At 41.3% G+C, this 17969-nt stretch overlaps 1 protein-coding gene across 9 annotated transcripts in view; it reads right to left on the bottom strand.

Moving 5' to 3' along the window:
- SGMS1 (sphingomyelin synthase 1) overlaps positions 1–17969 on the bottom strand; it is a 293995-nt gene that overhangs the window by 75272 nt on the left and 200754 nt on the right. The gene's annotated exons all lie outside the window — the stretch shown is intronic.

Genomic DNA, 17969 nt, shown 5'->3' with positions numbered 1-17969 from the left:
TCTAGGTTTTTGCTTTTCATTCAACACCAAATGGTTTAGCAAGTAATGATTGGTATGAATTTTTTCTGACTGCTTCTTAAAAGTGAATCAAGTAATGAACCAAATTAACAAATCACTACATGAACTAGTTATACTTTGAGAACTAATTATCATATATAGAATAATACTGTAATCTGCACGGACTCCTTTTAGCTTTTACGTAACAGGAAGAGCCTGGCAGAAGCACTTGAGTGAGCTGGGAGTTTCGGCTCATATCTAACTCATGAGCTTATCCCTTGAATCCAGGGATATCAAGAGACAGCAAACCTTGAGTGATGGCAAACTCCATGCCCTGCTCTCTCTAGCCACGTGGCTACTTTTTTGTGATTAGACACCAAAAAATGCCATCATGGGTTACTGTTATGATTAGTATATTGAATTTTTACAACTCGAGATGCAATTCATAGTAAAAAGCACAGTAATGGGTTGGTGGGGTCCCCTGGATACCTTCACCAATCTGGGACTAGATTAACCCCTCCCTCACAACACACTAAAGCATGTGGATGGCTAAGTAACCAGTCACTGTCACTGACTGGAATTAGCTAAGACAAGCCTGACAACTCTGTTCCCACTGGTCGACGTGCAATGCTTATCAAGACTTAAGTTACATTTGCTCTCAACTTGTTTGTGCAGCTTGTACTTGGTTCTGTTATTATATAATTTAACAAAATATTAAGTAATAAATGAAATTCGAATCTGAAAAAAAGTGACCTGTTGTTTCTATTAAACTGAATGCTTTAGAAACACTTGACAAATGAAAATAGCTAAAAATGCTGAAAAATTAGGTGTATTCGAGATAATGTTAATATTCTAAGGGGAAAACATGACTTCTCAATATCTAGACGGATTCAGTACTGAGCTGCTTGGAAAGTTTTGATGTTCTGGATTTAAAGAAATAAAGACTGGACATCACCGATGGTGTGTCGTGACTATGATTTGTGAGGGAAAGACAATTATGGAACACAAAACAGAGAACCCATATCCAAAGCAACACTCTTGACACTAAATGAAAGACTAACCGATTCTGAGCGTTGATATTTCTAAGTTTAATAAAATGTTTATGGTGGGCATGTGTCATTTTTCATTATTTCCACTCTCAAATGATTAATCATCCAACTAGGTGGTCCTAATTGTATTTGATAAAGCTTTCTCTAAGGAACTAAAACCAAGGTCTGGACTCTCCCTCTCTATTTTCTTCTTTCCTTGATAAAGAACTTGAACAAAAATGAAAGGGAGACAGTTTGCCTTGATGAAATCTCACCCCCCTTTCAGCGGTCATGTTCTCTGGAGTCTGCACTTCCCTAGGCTCTGCAAAGGAGGCTCCCAGGGCTGCCTGCCTGGTGGCCCAGGTTAAACATTGCCTCTTCTCTCTCCTTTGCATTTACAACTGCCTTTATCTCAAGTCCTAGTATGCTCAGCTAGGAGCTGAGCAAAGTAAGGCTAAGGTCAACTTACACTACAATGGTGTTTCTTTTCCCTAGGATGTTTGCATTTCAGAAGATCTATCTAGGGCTTCCCTGGTGGCGCAGTGGTGGAGAGTCCGCCTGCCTGCCGATGCAGGGGACATTGGTTCGTGCCCCGGTCCAGGAAGATCCCACATGCCGCGGAGCGGCTGGGCCTGTGAGCCATGGCCGCTGAGCCTGCGCGTCCGGAGCCTGTGCTCCGCAGCGGGAGAGGCCACAACAGTGAGAGGCCCGCCTACTGCAAAAAAAAAAAAAAAAAAAAAAAAAAACATGCACTGACCTTTTGTTCCATTGCCTCAAGTATGTTCAATGTGAATATGGGAGCAGGATGCATCAGGCACTGATCAAAGTCTGGACAGTCATCAGAGCCTGTCTTATGACCAATAATGATGTAACCAACCTCCCTGTGAGCTACACTGAGGCCAGAGGGTACCTGGACAGGAAGCTCCCAAGTGCTCTGGCTCAGTGTGTGGTGACCAATTCATAATGCAGCCACCGCCAAGGGAACTTCACTGTCTCCCGGTGGCGATAATTAGTGTGTGTGACCAGACCAACGGCAGAGGACTCCAGAAACACAAACGCTCCAATATAGATACTTACGCCTATAACTGACCTCAGTGGGACTTGTGGCCACATCTCGAGACATACAACATAAACCAGGGTGAATTATGTGACACTTGAGCCAGCAGTGGGAAAAATCATTAATTGTCACATTCTAATAGCACATCTCTCTGCCTTCCTGAAAAACAGCAAGTTCTAAACTAGCCCCATTTCCCATACCTGATGTTGTAAGAGGTACTTTCAACATCAGCGATGCCGGAGGTCTTTATCAACAGCTGCCCTCTCCATCTGCACAATACCAGAAACCTCCTTAAAGGCAGGACACATATTCGTCGAGTGATTATTATCTATCAAATTCATCTATTTCTCTCAAAACTCTTCGAAGTAGGTATTTTAATCTCCGTTTTTACAAATTAAAAAAACTGGGGCTTGGAGAGCGTGTATTCCTTATTCGGGAACACCCGTGAGCTGCCACTCACGGCATGAGAACCAAATGCGGAAACTTCCATTTCCAAAGCCTCTGCTTTCCCACTCACTGTAAAGCCTCCTAGTTTTATTCTCAAGTGGTTCACACTTTTCATTTCACCTGCAAAGCATTCCTCCAAAAAGTCTACACACCACTGAAAACTTATACCACCTAATCAAAAATACCCCACAAAAGGTCCTGTATTTTCTTGAAGTTTTTTTTTTGTTTTTTTAACAACGGTCACTGTTGATATTACCATTTTATTTTTCATTTGCTTAGTTTCTCCAGGGCCGGCTTGGAGCCTTTCGACAAGGCACCAAGGTCTCACCTGCAGACCCGCCCTCACTGAGTGGAACTAATGACAGACACTCCTGCTTTTAGAAACTCATTCTTCAAAGTAGATTCCATTCGTCTTATTCATTTATCCTCCTGTATAAGATGTCAAAGACAAAGTCACAAATGAATTTCTGTCCGCCTTATTTAGTCAAGTTGATTTATAAGCTAAAGCTAAGGATGCAAGGTGGACTGAAGTGGTACAAAACTATTGTGCCTAAGAAATCATTTGCGAGCTTTCCTTTGACACAGCTAGGCATTTTTAAACATCTCCATTTATCTTTCATTTTGACATCCTATTTAGAAAGGTGCCATTACCAAACTACCAAAAATTTATCTGGTTGAAACTAATTAATGACATCATCAATTATTTCAGCAGTCTGCATTGAAACGAAGGCTTAATAAGCACCATGATCATTCAAAATAACAATGGCTGCTTCTCTAGTGTTCTGATGTCCAATTATTTTTGCACTGAATGTTACTGAATAGTTGCAGAAGTCAAAGCTTAGCATTAGCTTTCTCAAAAATAAATCCATTTTCCTATTATAAGGGCCTTATTTCAGTAAATTCACCTTAATGGAATCAACTGCCTTCATAGAACTATGAAGAGTACACAAAGCCATTAGACACCTCATCTCAGGTCAAATGGCATGAAAAAGAGGCCAGGATCCTATTGGAAATTAAGATTTATTGCTATTTTCAGAGAACAGGACTGTAGGTCAAACCAGGAAAATACTGTACCATAATATTGCCCTTTATAGGATACCATTAAAAGGCTTTCCACATGTATGAATAAGTACATAAATATAGATTATACGAAATTTCAGGAAATCCTTAAAATCTTCTCCGGGAAAGAACTAGTCAAATATTTTCCTTGGATTTAGGCTGAGTCATAGTTTACAGTATATGTAACGTGCTTTCATACAGTCAATTTTTGTTAACCAGAATCTTAAATTTTAAATGTTCAAATGAGAAGTCTGTTCTTTGAAGAAATTTGGAGGGATATCCATTCTTGATCTATTATTTTAAAATTGGATTTAAAAAAAATATTGTTTTAGCAACACTCCACTCACAAGAGAATGGATATAATTATCTCTGATTGGCTGGTCTAGACAGATAACCACGCGAACACAAAGAAAGAGGAAGGAGGTTGGTATCAGTGGTCTTGGTGTAAATAAGACGGTATGGGGTCTCCAGGGCTATGAGACACACTAGGATTCATGGAAATAATTTTCGTCCCAAACTACAACTACCAGGCCTCAAAAACAGCAGATAGTGTGGCCAACTTTTCTTAACCCCCAACCTTCTTTCATTTCTTTTTAAAAAGAACATGTTTTATATTCCTTACACCAGAATAACAATATTTTCAATGAACAATGAAAGACAGGATATATAACATGGGAAAAAATATTTGCAATACATATATGAAAGGACTAATTTCCCTAATTTAAAATGAGCTCATGTAAGTCAATATGATAAAGACAAAGAACCCTGTAGGGAAGAAAAGGAGCAAAAAGAAAGAGGAAGGAGAAGAGGAAGAAGACAGTACACAATAAAGCATAAGAGCAGACAATTTACAAAAAGAAATATGAATGCCCAAGGAACCTATAGAAAGATACGAAACCTGTTATTAAAGATAAGCAGGTGCAAACATAGAGGTAGCATTTTTAACTTATCAGGTTGGCAAAAATGTTAAAGCCTTGTGATTTACAGTGGTGATGGGGGTGTGGGAAAGACACAACCTTGGGAAGAGAAAACCAATCTGTGTAGCCCTTCTAGAGTACAATCGGCAATTCTTACCAAAGTTAAAGATGCACACATCCTCTGACTTAGCCATCTCACTGCTAGGAATGTAACCTACTGACATATCATCAGGAGGTTTATTTACAAAAAGGCGAACTGTAATAACTCCAGTAGGTAACTACAACTCCTCCCCACAAATACTTGGCAATTACTAAACTAGCCAGAAGACAAAGGTAAAATCAATTACTACACGTCCATAATGTGGATGAAATAATGAAATCCTGTACATATCATATTAAAGTAAATAAGGAAGATCTGTGCGTTGATGGGAAAGAGCTCTAAAAAAGTATAGGAAAAGTAAAAAAAAAAAAGGCTATAGAAAATATGTACAACTGAATCCCTTTATTATAAAACTGTAAAAAGCAGAGAGCCAGAAAGATGCAGATATATGCCCAAAACATTTTTTTTCCTGGAAGAAATCACAAAAAATGTAACAACAGTCACATTTGAGGAGAGGCTTTTACTTCTCTTTTTGTACCTTTTGATACCATTTGTATGTTAGCCATGTACACGCACTGTTTTTTATTTATTTTCAACGTCATCATGGGTTACCTGAATGTAAGATTATGGACAATTCTCTCTCTCTTTACATTTGAAATCTAATTTAAAAAAGTGTTAAAGCTATAAGCCTTTAAAACTCCTGAACCTCCCAAAATATATTTAATGAGCTAAAAGGTTTTTCAGGAGAGTTCTGAGGGAGAAAAACTCAAAATAAGAAATGAAGTAGAGAAAAAGAAGGCAGCACAGACAGATCAAGTTATCAACTTGGGTTCAAGGTCAAGGCTGAGTACTTGTCCCTTTCTAATGTTTTAAACAAAATGATGAATTATGCATTGCATGGTGTTAGGGAGCAAGAAACTGCTCTGAAATCCAGCAGTTCATAGCCATGGAATGCAGAAAACAACCCGGAGGGAAAAATCTTTAAAAAGCTCTTCTGGAAGGTCTACTCTTCTAAATTCACAAGAAGGCAGTAAAGAAATGCACTAGCAAACAACCACTACACACACATAAAACCATAACCCTATATATTGTGAAATCCTTTGGCAAATATTTATAAAGCGTCAGAGATAAATCTCAGATTGAATTACTTCATGTGCAATTACAATTCTAGGTTGTACCAAATATTTTCACAAGCATTCAACAAAAAGCCTGGGATGTCATCTGGTTGGATGGCATTTCATAAATGTAGCATGCACCAATTCCTGATTATCCAGGAATTTATCTAAGGTTTAAGAGGCAAACAATAAAAAAGAAAATGAAAGAAAGTTAATCTTCAACAGTCCCTTAGGGATAAGTCACCATATGGATAACACAGGTTATCAAACCATACAGTGTTCAAAGTCTGAGGAAAATGATTAAGTACCATCAAGGGAAAAAATAAAAACCACTCCAAAATATACACATCATGTGCTACTGCTTGGCTGAATGAAAGAAAAATAAAGGTTCTGAGAAAAGGGTGAGCTTTTTTCTCCCTGTGCCAGTTATGAATTTACTGTGTGTCTGCCATAAGTTCACCCTTTACTGCCTGATCTGCATAAATGGATCTGGGCCCCTGAGAAATTTTTTCACTTGCTCGCTTGCATGATGCTGTTAACCTGTGTCAGCAAGAGATGCTGGAAAGACACTGCTGGAGGAAGGCCCCGTGCCTCCTGGTTCCGGCGCACTCCTTGGCAGCCTCCTGCCGTATGAGCAGCTTCGCTGGCACCCGTCTACTGCTTTTGTAGTGGAGTATCCCCGTCCACATCTCCCTGTGCACAGCGTTCCCCGGCACCCCAAAGGATGGATGGTGCCTTTTCAGCAAGTTCCACCAGCCTGGCACCACAGCAATTTCTCTGCCATACAGTGGGCCGCAGCCAGGAGCGTTCTCTCCAGCAAGGTCTGGATCGGGTATGAGGTGTGGCCTTTGCCTCAGGGGCCCAAGGGCCGGTGGTTGCTCCCTATTATCTATTATTTCTGTATTCTAGAGCTCTGTTTACTTCTTATTAGCCAGGCATCATTGCTCCAACCCCTTGTCATAGCTAATAACTCTCAATATTTAACTGCTGCCCTGTTCAAACTACTTTATGGTATCTGCCCCCCGACTGCACTGACTGACACACTCTCTTTGTCTACCAGCGTTCCTGCTGCAGGCCCCATGGCAAACTACACAAGTGAAAGAAAGAGCAAGAATTTGCATTTTTCCATTTCTGTCCCTGGCTGCATGGCCTTAAACTACCTACATTCTCTCATCCTCAGTTTGCTCACCTCTCAAAAAAAAAAAAAATATATATATATGTATATATAATGTATCATTGTGTTATTTATAATATTAATGCTGTGAGGAGTAAGTTAAGCTAGCATAGGCAAACCACGAATCCAGTACCCAGCCCAGACAATTTGACATGTCTTGAGTTATCCACACCCAGCACCCTGACACATGGAGAGCTTGAGCCCAAATCTGCCAAATACTCCATGCTCCAAAGATCAGGAGAGGTTATCCGTTCAGAAAACAAACACAGCAAAAAAAGAAAGAAAAAACCCCATACTCATACTCCTTACTTTTCAAGTTATTTTCACAATAAAATTCTAAGTAACAGTCATAGAAGGGCAGAAAGTAAGAAGCACTGATTTTTCATTGTATTAAAACTTCTCCCACTTAGATGAAAATCACTTCAGGGAGAAAATCTGGTTATCCCTTGAGGATTTCCTGGTTAGATTAGACCTGGGCAATTTTAAGGTTAAATTCCACGTCATGAAAAAAAAGACTTTTTTTGGAGTATGGTGGGAGGAAGGAAAAGAACAGTAGGGAGAGGCACTCTCTTGTAGGTTAAGGGTTGTCATCTCTCCCTCACCTTCTCACATAAACGTGGTCACCAAGTCCCACCAATTCTATTCCACAGACATCTCCTAAATGGAATATGTCCTCTCTTGCTTGGAACCACTGTCACTGCCTACACCCTGGCCTTCAGAAGGGATCACGTGGGTTATTACAATCCAGTGGGTTATTACAATCCAGGGAGATATAAGATCCTCCCTGCCATCAAAGTTTAGTAGCTTAAAGACAGGATAACATTATTTAAACCTCCCCCCAGCCCCTGTGACACCATCATGCTCCTACAGGAGACCACTCTTCCAGCCTCTGCATTCTGGTCTCCCTCAGTGACTCAAGGAACCCCAAAGTGTCAGGCTGTTTCAGGGCTCCAAGTCTTCACAGGGGCTGTGAACCTGGCCTAGAATGCCTCCTGTAGGCCCCACTCCCGTTCCCTCGCAAGTCCTGCTCACCCTAAGGCCCCTGGCAGAGGTTTCCTTGAAGACAGGATTATTTCCACTGAAATGGACCTACATTCCAGATCTTGAGCTCCTCTAGGGCAGAGACCAGCTCGTACTCGTCTTTGAACGTCTGGCCATTACATGGAAGCAGCAGCAAGTTTACTCATGACTGGGAATGATAATACCTACCTTATGCAGCAGCTGTGAAGGAAAGAGGTAAGGCCTAACCATTGTGAGCAGCTAAAGGACATAATACAGATAATGAAATATACAGGTTTAGATCAGAGCTCTCTGCAATGATTTCATGCTATGAAAGATAGCTGAAGGCTTTACATTATGATTCCTAATCATATAGCCATTCACTTGGTGAACAAACATTTACCGAATGCTTACTTTATGCTAGGTGCAAATTTACTTTTATCATAAACCATCACATGAGTCAGGACAGTAGTGGACTCAGTGTAGAAAACAGGATAATTAAACTGAATTTAAAATCTCTATGAGATTACAGATATTATTACAATATTAAAGATTACAGTATTATTTTAAAATGTTGGGAGAAAAAAGTCAATGATCCAAAGCTGATGGCATACCAGGAACTGATTTATTTTCTATTTCTGTATTATCAGTGTCTATAGTATTTTTAGTTGCCAGGGGATGCTCTTTTCAGAGGCTCCGCTTTTCCCTAGTTTGAGCCAAAATGACAAACCACAGGGATTCTGAAAAGATAGCACTCAGGATAACTGGGCTAGTCCAGACGTTTAATTATTAGCCCCTAATAATCTTCCCCCAGAAGATTCCTGCCCTGGTTCCCTATCTCCAGGCCCTCCCCTCTCCCACTCATTCTTCTTACTCATGATACTACATTCCTAGGTTCCTCATCTTCCCTGCCCACTTAGAGAGGGCACTGGCTTCTACCTTTTTAATTTGGTGGCTGCAAACATATTCTTTATTTAAAAAAAAAAAAAAGTGAAAGCTTTCCGTGAAAAGATCTTCCAAACAACGCACTTCAGTAAATTTTGAACCAATCTGTTAAAAACGTAAAAATGTACTCACTGTGTGCCAGGGACCTGGACTACCAAGATGCGTGGAACACAGTCCCTGCCCCAAGGAGTTCACAGTCCATCTCAAGGGAGAAACATGTAATGCAATCTACTAAGTGATGTATGGAAAAGAGCATGACTGCGCACGCCTGGAGGCCAGGACGCATGAGGTCACCTTATATTGGTCGGCCAAAAAGTTCGTTCAGGTTTTCCTGTAAGATGTTACGGAAAAACCCGAATGAACTTTTTGGCGAACCCAATACATAAGAGGTGCTCAGCTCACCAGATACCAGCTGCGTTGGTCCTGGGCTGATAGATCCATCCCTTCTGGTCCCCGACTCTGCTCTGCGTTGTCACAGGGGATCAACATGCTGGATTCAACCAATGGGAGGCGCTGGCAGAAGACTGGAGAGCAGAAGCTGCCAGGGGTACTTCTCACCTTCCTGTCCCGGATCTCCTTTGTGGCTTTGGCTTTTATCTGCCCCTGAGCTCCAATAACAGCCTCCACAACTTTTCCCTCCAGCCTGAGACTAGTAATGACTTCCTGCTGGGGCTCATCTCTAGGCTTCTTCAGTGGGCTCCCTGCTGCACCATCACCTGTGGAAGGAACTTCACTAAATACCCTCTATTGTAAATAAAAGTGGCTTCTGTTTTCCTACTTAGGCCCTGACTAGCCAGTTACACTATAATGTGCTGATAATTCACTTTGACTCTCAAAAGCAGTCATGCTCCGCTGGAATTCAAAGTTGAAACTTGAGGAAAGCTAAGATTTTCAATAATAATACTAATACCTTCATTTGGCCCAGAAGAGTCAACTTTGTTAAACCCTAGAAATGTTTTGGTTTATACAGGAATTCCTTGAAAATGGATCCAATGCCTTAATACATATTTTCCTTAAGGCTGAATCACCTTCCTGGGATGCGATGATGTAAATGTTCTGTATCTGTTCTGCCCACCATGGTAACCACCAAGCATGTGTAGCTCTTGAGCACCGGGATGTGGTTAGCATGACTAAGAAACAGAATGTTTAATTTTATTTAATGTGCTTAAATATCTGCAAGTGGCCAGTGGCTGCAGGACTGGACAGCAGAGGTCTAGCATATGGTCATCTCCATTGTGGGGAAGAACTCCTGCTGCGGGTGTTTCTGTGGGCGTTGGCAGGGAACAGGTGGATACAGAGAGAAGCACTGTAGAACTATCAGCCCTTTTGTTAATTCTATTTACGATTTAAAAATATAACAACCCCTGGCCTACCAGATCTCCAACCACAGGAACACACAATTTACTCAGATAACTTAGTTAACAAACTTTCAGAGAATAAACCTCCTTTGAACACAATGGTAGCTTGAGAATGAAGGTCTGGAGAAAATGTTGGCTGGTGAGAAGTATAGGGCTCAGTCCATTAAGAGGAGGAGCTCTCCGGAATTGTAAATAACATTAGAATCTTGCTTTGTGTTCCCTATTCTTCAACCCAATGGGAATAACCTCCTGCTTATTCCCTACTGCATTGTCCCAGTCCAATCCTTACTTTCTTTCCAAGAGGATTCTCCTAGAGTCTTCCCAGGGCCGTGTGGTTTTCACACGACATATCTCCACCTATCCCGGAGCTGCTCCAATTGTAAGAGGCATTCCCTTTGATCTAGACCGGTGATGGCTAGTTTCTGGGTTACAAACATTCACTTTCACATCTCTGACCTTTATGTGGACATCATCAAAGTAAATGACATCAGGTTCTTGCTTCTCCTGAGAATTCTGCTCCCAGAAGTAAATGCTGAAGGTTTAAGAAGGTGACTCTCCCAGCCCACTAGACTGATATTATCAAACCATTGCTGAATAGCACAAAATCACTTACTATCAACAGTACTTAACTGCAGGGAATCGTTTCAGTATATCCGTGGGAATATAAAAATATTAAAAGGACAATTTTACATGAATAGACTTTAAAAGTACCACAGCTTACAGAACCCTAATGCCCCAAAGACTTGGCCATATTATCCTGAGAACCAAATAAAAGTATACTTCATAAATGTACAAGAATCTTAGCAATACAAAACCGTACTGAAAAATTCTACTGTGAAATGTGGGCTATGAACTGCTGTGATTGGGGACTTCCGTAATTGTTTAGTAATTTGTGCAATTTAAATGAGAATTACAGGATTAACTAGCAAAGTAGGAAGTAGTTAGTTTACATGGTAACTGTAACGATAACAATGTATTCTAGTTTGCTTTACTCATGTTTACATGAGTCACTCACAATAGACCATCACACTTCCAGCATGAATAAGCATTCCGTTACACTCATTTTTCTTCTCAACATTTTCGAAAAAGCAAAAACTATACTATCATTAGGATGGGAATCACACTCTTATGTTGCCAGTCACAACGTAAGAAAAGGTGAAGACAAGCAACAGTGGGGAAGCCAGCTAGTCCGTGCAGAGTATTGCATCTTGGTGGACTTACCACAGTCCAAGGCTGGCCTTTGAACCTTGCAATTCATAAATATGGTGATCAAGAGAGGGTTCAGGCTAACCAAACTCAGGGTGACAGTAAAGTAAAAATGTCAATTTAATACCATCATGTAGACTGGATGGTGGATGCTGATATCTGCTGATCCTGTGTCTCCTGAAAAGTATAATTCATGAGGAACCCAAATTATAATCAGAAGGATGCATCACGGGCATGGAAGGGTAATGTGTTTTGTGGCTTCCTGTATGGCCCGACACTGCACTGTGAGGTTAAGGTAGGTTCGGGGTGGGGGGGACTTCCCTGGTGGCGCAGTGGTTAAGAATCCGCCTGCCAATGCAGGGGACGCGGGTTCCAGCCCTGATGCGGGAAGGTCCCACATGCCGCGGAGCAACTAAGCCCGTGCGCCACAACTACTGAGTCTACGCCCCTAGAGCCCGTGCTGCGCAACAAGAGAAGCCACCGCAATGAGAAGCCTGCACAACCCAATGAAGAGTAGCCCCCGCCCGCGGCAACTAGAGAAAGCCCGTGTGCAGCAACGAAAACCCAGCACAGCCAAAAATATTAAAAAAAAAAAAAAAAAAAAAGGTAGGCTCAGGGGTGTTCAGTGGGGAGGGCAAGACCACAGTCTGAGTCAGGTTGGGAACCTAACCATTTGATTTCAAAAGCCCACAGATGGCCCCACCACTGGGATAAGATCCATACGGAGACCTGCTGATACTATACGAGGGGCAGGGGACCTTCTCCCGTAGAGAGGCCAGCATGGCCTCTCCAAGTTCCAGTCTGCTAAATTCCCCTTCAAACAGATCCCTTCTCAGACTAGCATGCCAGTACCTTTAACTAAGTTATAATTCTGCCCTAGAAGCCATTTAATCTCTTTACTTACTTTCTCTATCTTTGCTGTGATTCATTCATTACAGAGGTGTTTTATAGTTTCTTTGGGGGTCTTATCTTTTTATCCAAGTCAGAAAGTGGAAGGGATCTCCCTGTTGGCCCTCATGAGGGTACACACACCACATTTAGGGTAGGAGCCAACAACTCCACAGGGAGATGAAGTCTTTACGAATTTCAGTGAAGGGGGACAGACAGCTTTAAAAAAAAAAAAAAAAGAAGCCGCACAGAAAACTCCAACCACAACTGATATTGAAAGAAGCATATTTTTAGAAAACCATTAAACGCCAAAAATACAAGCTAACAGACCTTAGACATGGAGAATGAGCTATCCTATTACACTCTACTTTGACATTTTAAATCTCTTTGTTCCTTTTATGTCTAAAATGTGTTGGGGCCTTCTGGTGAGACTCTAGTTTCAAAACCCAAAGAAATCTATCTTTAGATCTGTTGACTCAGCACAAGGCTAGAACTTGGATTTTGGTATCAAATACCGAAGAGTTTCACCAAGCCGGTGCCCAGGGGCCTTTGTAAATCCACAGTCAGCCTTCCAACACTTTTTCTCGGCAGCTCATGGAATTTTCTAGTCTCATCCACCTCTGAGAAATCAAAATGATACATATAAGGATGTACCTAAAGTGGAGCAGTCATCTGTCAGGTCTCAAGAACTGTGGTCAATGGCACCATCTAAAATAGTGATGCATCTATTAAGCCCATTTAGTTTATCATGAACCTGACTTTCAGCTTTGCTTTAATATCAAACTCTTGCCTTCTGACCCCACAGAGGTATGCAATTCTGTGTAACCAATTCGGGATTCTCCATTAGAAGCACTGAGTTTTTGCCAAGAATGCTTACCCAGAAAATCAGGGGCAGCTTGAGACCATGAGGGTCTCGAATGCCACCTTCTATTTCTGCACAACCAGGAGAGTTAAGCAAGCTTGAACGTTAGCTTAATGAAAGCCTCCGAGCACTAACAGGGCTTAGTCTGTGTTATAAATTCTCCAAAGGGTGTTTTGATCCCCTCTGATCCATTCTGCATGCAGCTGCTGCACTTCACCTTGGGGCTGCCATCGCTCTCCTGGTATGAGCCAGCCATGAACTCTCCCCACTGCTCCAGGAGGAAAAGTTTCCAGATGCCCAGAGAGAGGCAAGCTGCTGGGGGACTAACACTTCTTCCATCTGAGGGCTGAAGTCACATGTTTATGTGAGGTTTAAACAATTCAGTTCCAATGCGGTTAAGGACCATGAGAAAGAAAATTAGGAGTAGCCTCTCTTTAAAAAATCACTAACTTCCACTCTCCAACCTGAGTAAGAGCCTCTTTCTAACTCAGGGAACTTTTCATTGCTGGGTCTCTGACTGCTACCTCCTTGGGAGATGAACATTGCTACAAAACATTCTGCCTTTACAAAGTAGACAGCAGGTGGGTTGTACACACTTGGGGATCTTTCCACCCAAGCCTTATCACACACACACACACACACACACATACACACACACACACACGTAATCACACTTGTAAGTCAAATACATTAACTTTCAACTGATTTTATGGATATGCTACATACTGACATAGGTTGCCATAGCAGCAGGAAAACAGTGGGCCTTGTGGATGGACTCCAGACTTCTAGGTCCACAGCTGGTGCACAAGTGGAGGTGACAGGAAGAGTGATCACATGAGAGCTTTGCCTTATCTTTTGGGGGGAGGCTGAGAAGGTACAGAAATCACTAAGACTGCAAAGCTGACGCACTTGCACATTCAGTGGCTGGGTGTGTTGCTTACATCTTAAGACACTGGAAAATATATTAAGAAACCGTAATATCAAGAGTAAGATGAAAAAACAGAGCGAATTACACTGCTTAAGAACAAACATTACAAGTTTTTGTAGTGGAGCAATTCACAAACCTAGAAACTATATCCTGGCTAGTTCCAGACTAATATGACGTAGGTAACTCTTGTTTTCCATGCAACTCATCCTCTTCCTCAGATAAGCGCTTCTCACCTTGGTGCATATTATGGTCCTTACCTACAAGGCCAAATCAACACTTGCAAAGACATTCACCTCTCCTAATTTCTGAAGACAAGAAGACTTTTTGTTTTCTGTCTTTTAATATTAAGATCCAATTTCTTTATTCATCCTCTTTCCAAATCTTACATTTTAATAAGCACCACTCAATCCCATTGCCAAAAAAGTTAATTGTAACATGGCTTAGTACATATGAGGCATGAATGTAAATCTGGTAGCACAGTCCACACTCTATGAAACATGAATTGGGTTTTCACACATAAAGAAACTTGCCCCAAATCACACAGCAGGTTGAATTGGTAGGGCTGAGATTCAAGCATAGGCTTATTGGACTCTCAAACCACTGTAATATATTCCTCCCTGGAACGGAGCAAATAATATTTTAATGTGCCGCTGCTGATAAAAGGTATATGCCGTATACATGTGCAGATTTCAGAATACATTAACTCTCAAAGGCCCTTTCACAAATATACTCTTAAAGCTACTCTGTGATGTCCCTAAAGCAAAGATCAGTATTCAAACTTCACAAAGAGAAACACACATATGGAAGAGTTAAGCCAGGGTTTCTCAGCCTCAGCACTATCGACATTTGAACAGGATGATTTTTAGTTTGGGGGCTGTCCTGTGCATTGCAGGACGTTAGCAGCATCCCTGGCCTCTACCCGTCAAATGCCAGCAGCACATCTTCCCGCCCCAGCTGCATCCATCAAAACTATGTCCAAATGTCCCTTGAGGGGTAAATCACACCCCAAGGAAAGCGACTGAGTTAACTGCCTGGTTAAAGGCTATACTGATAACCAGGAAAGAATTCTACTAAATCCTAGTTTAATGGAGATTTCTCTTATACCAAGCTACAGCTCCTTAAGAGAAAGCACTTGTTAGACTGGATGAAATATCTCAGAATTCAGAATGTGACCACCTCTGCTTCACTTCACAGTATATGATTACTCTCTCTCAGCTTTTACACTAAGGTATACGTCTCCAGCGTCTTCAACCACTGTTCATATAGTTTCTAGACCCTCTCCAAAACCTGATTACTCCATTCTGGACACACACTTAAACATACACACAGAAATATGCACAACATTGCCACAGGAAGAAAAAGCAGTAGCAACAACGAAAGACTAAAAGGCGGCACATGCAATTTACAGTCAGGCTCTGTTTTTAAGCACTTCTCCTGAATAATCTAATTTGATCCTTAACATTTTCAATGGCTGTAGGAGGGAAGTATTATTATCTGCATTTTATGAATGAAGAGACTGAGGCACAGAGCGCTCAAATAACCTGCCCAAGGGCAGGCTCCAAAGTCCTTGTTCTTAATCACTATCTACAGTGCTTCAAAGAACTGTGGGATTATCACCTCCTTGGTTCTAAATTCTCTGTCTCTACTAGTGTGTGTTTTGTTGTCCAGCTGTATCAAACTCCCTCATTAAGGCACACTGCGGGCACCTTATTCAAGTCTGACGTCACCCTACTGATCAGCCCTCTTCAGGTATAAGACACAAATCCACTTACCTATACTATTGTCCACCCACTTTGTCCACCTTGAGTACAGCACACACGGCCCTTTGTTAAATGTTTTTCCAGAGCAGACATGTCGTATCTATGGCATGTCCTGATATACTAGTTCAGCAACTATCGAAAAAGAAAGGTCAACAGGAGATGAGTGATGCTAGATACTGATCACCACCACGATTTTTTAAGTGGTCCCAATCTATCTTTTCAAAAATGTGATCTATTAGTCTGCTAAACAGCAACATACACTCTGCAGCTAAAGTTTCCAGAATTTACCATCTCCCCGGTTTTCAAAACCTAAGTTGTCTGGCATACTTCCTTCTCTCCATGATTTTCTCAAGATCACCCCCAAATGGTTTTATCATCACACTGGCATGTCCTTTCAACATCCTCAAGAATTCCAGTCACTTCAAGCAGCTAGGGTTTAGAGAGGTTTAAGGAGGAGGCCAAGGCATCCTTGCTTTGCTTGGGAAGCTGGGTGGGTGTTCAGTGTCATAGAGGTGGCAAAAATGATGAGGGAGGGTGTGAGCCACACTCGGTCCTGGAATAGATATTGTAGTCTGTGGTCTTCTAAGAAGGTGGCATGTTCTCTTGTATATTATATGACATCCCAACAGATGATCCAGCAGATGGACTCTCAGAATTGGCTGCCCCTGGTGAGACACACTGAGGATTTCCCATCTAACAAGAAAAGCTTAGCGTTCAGAGTGTGCCTTTCATGACCTTACCATTCCTAACAAACAGGTTCAACATTAACCTAAGTGCTAGCAGAAATTTAAAATCATTTCACATAGCATATAAAATACTGCTGGAGTGCACTCAGACATTCAACCACTGGACGTCCACAGACCCAGCTGCTTGGTGTTACAATTAGAGAACAGCCAAGCTGTCCTTGATGAGGAGAAGAATCTGCACATCCAGAACCAGAAGGGCTTCAGGGAAGAAGGCAGGAGAAAGTCCCTCCAAATCAGCAACTATTAGGCAGCCTCAGGTATCAACAGGTTCATGTTAGTTAATATTTGAAAACCACAAGCTTCCAAAGTAAATGCATTATTCCTTGAACTTTGATATTTTGGTACTGGGGCAATGCAGAGCGTTTAAAACTCCTTAAAAATCTTCTTTGAACCCAGAACCACCTCTGGATTATTTCTCACAGAAAAATCAACACTATATTAGGAGCAATTGGGGCCACATGGGAAAAATTACAAACCTTAAATGTTACCTTGTATTATAAATTAAATTAACCAACTGTGAAATTTGGAGATTATGTAACCTTGCTGAGGCTGTTTCTTCATCACAAAACAGAGATGATAATACCTCTACCTCTCAGCATTATTGGGAAAAACAGAATGAGGTAGCAGGTGCAAAGCATCTCACTTAAATGTTCAGCTCTGTTACAACTATTAGGTAAAACTTGAATCAAAATTAAAATTTAATTATCCCTTTAGATTTTAGACATATTTTCCCATGCTCACCACCTGAGGGGGCTGTTCCAAGTACCCCAGTGGACTTAAGGCCATTTCTGTCAATATCACAGTCTGTTTCCCAAAGAAATGGGATCCCAAGGTGTTACCTCTCACAGGAGGTGTTTGATCAGTTAAACTCAAAGCAAGCTGAGTTTACCCATTAGCCCATGAGCACAAAAACAGTGGTACTAGGAGTTCAATGTGTAACTCATTAAAAATTCTAAAAAACATTTTAATTATTCCACTTGGAAGTGATTTCTTTCTAGAGTAGTTTCCTTTATAGAGCTAAAGAAGTCAGTTGCAAAGCACTTTACTCTTTCTTTCTGTTACAGAGCTTGTCTACTGCATTAGAGTCTGTATCTTCAAAAATGAAGGAAGTGTAAAGATACTCTTCATACCTCTATAATTCATATTTGGAACTTCATAATTCAGTTTACATTTTCCTGTCATCCTTTATGCTACAGGGGAGTCTTCAGCCTGCCTTTTCAGCACAGTCAGTGTTTCTGGTGGTGATACCTGTCTGTTGCACTATGTCCTTAGTAAAACAGCAATAATCACAAGACTATGCTTCTCCTGCCCTCTACCTCCCCATCCCTCTTGGAAGAAAATAATTTGCCTGCACCATACAAACTGCTATGCATTTGCTGACTA

The sequence above is a fragment of the Tursiops truncatus genome, chromosome 16 (assembly GCF_011762595.2).
Source record: "Tursiops truncatus isolate mTurTru1 chromosome 16, mTurTru1.mat.Y, whole genome shotgun sequence".
In the NCBI taxonomy this organism is placed as follows: domain Eukaryota; kingdom Metazoa; phylum Chordata; class Mammalia; order Artiodactyla; family Delphinidae; genus Tursiops; species Tursiops truncatus.
The sequence above is the reverse complement of the archived record's forward strand: the minus strand, read 5'-3'. Positions and strand labels throughout refer to the sequence as shown.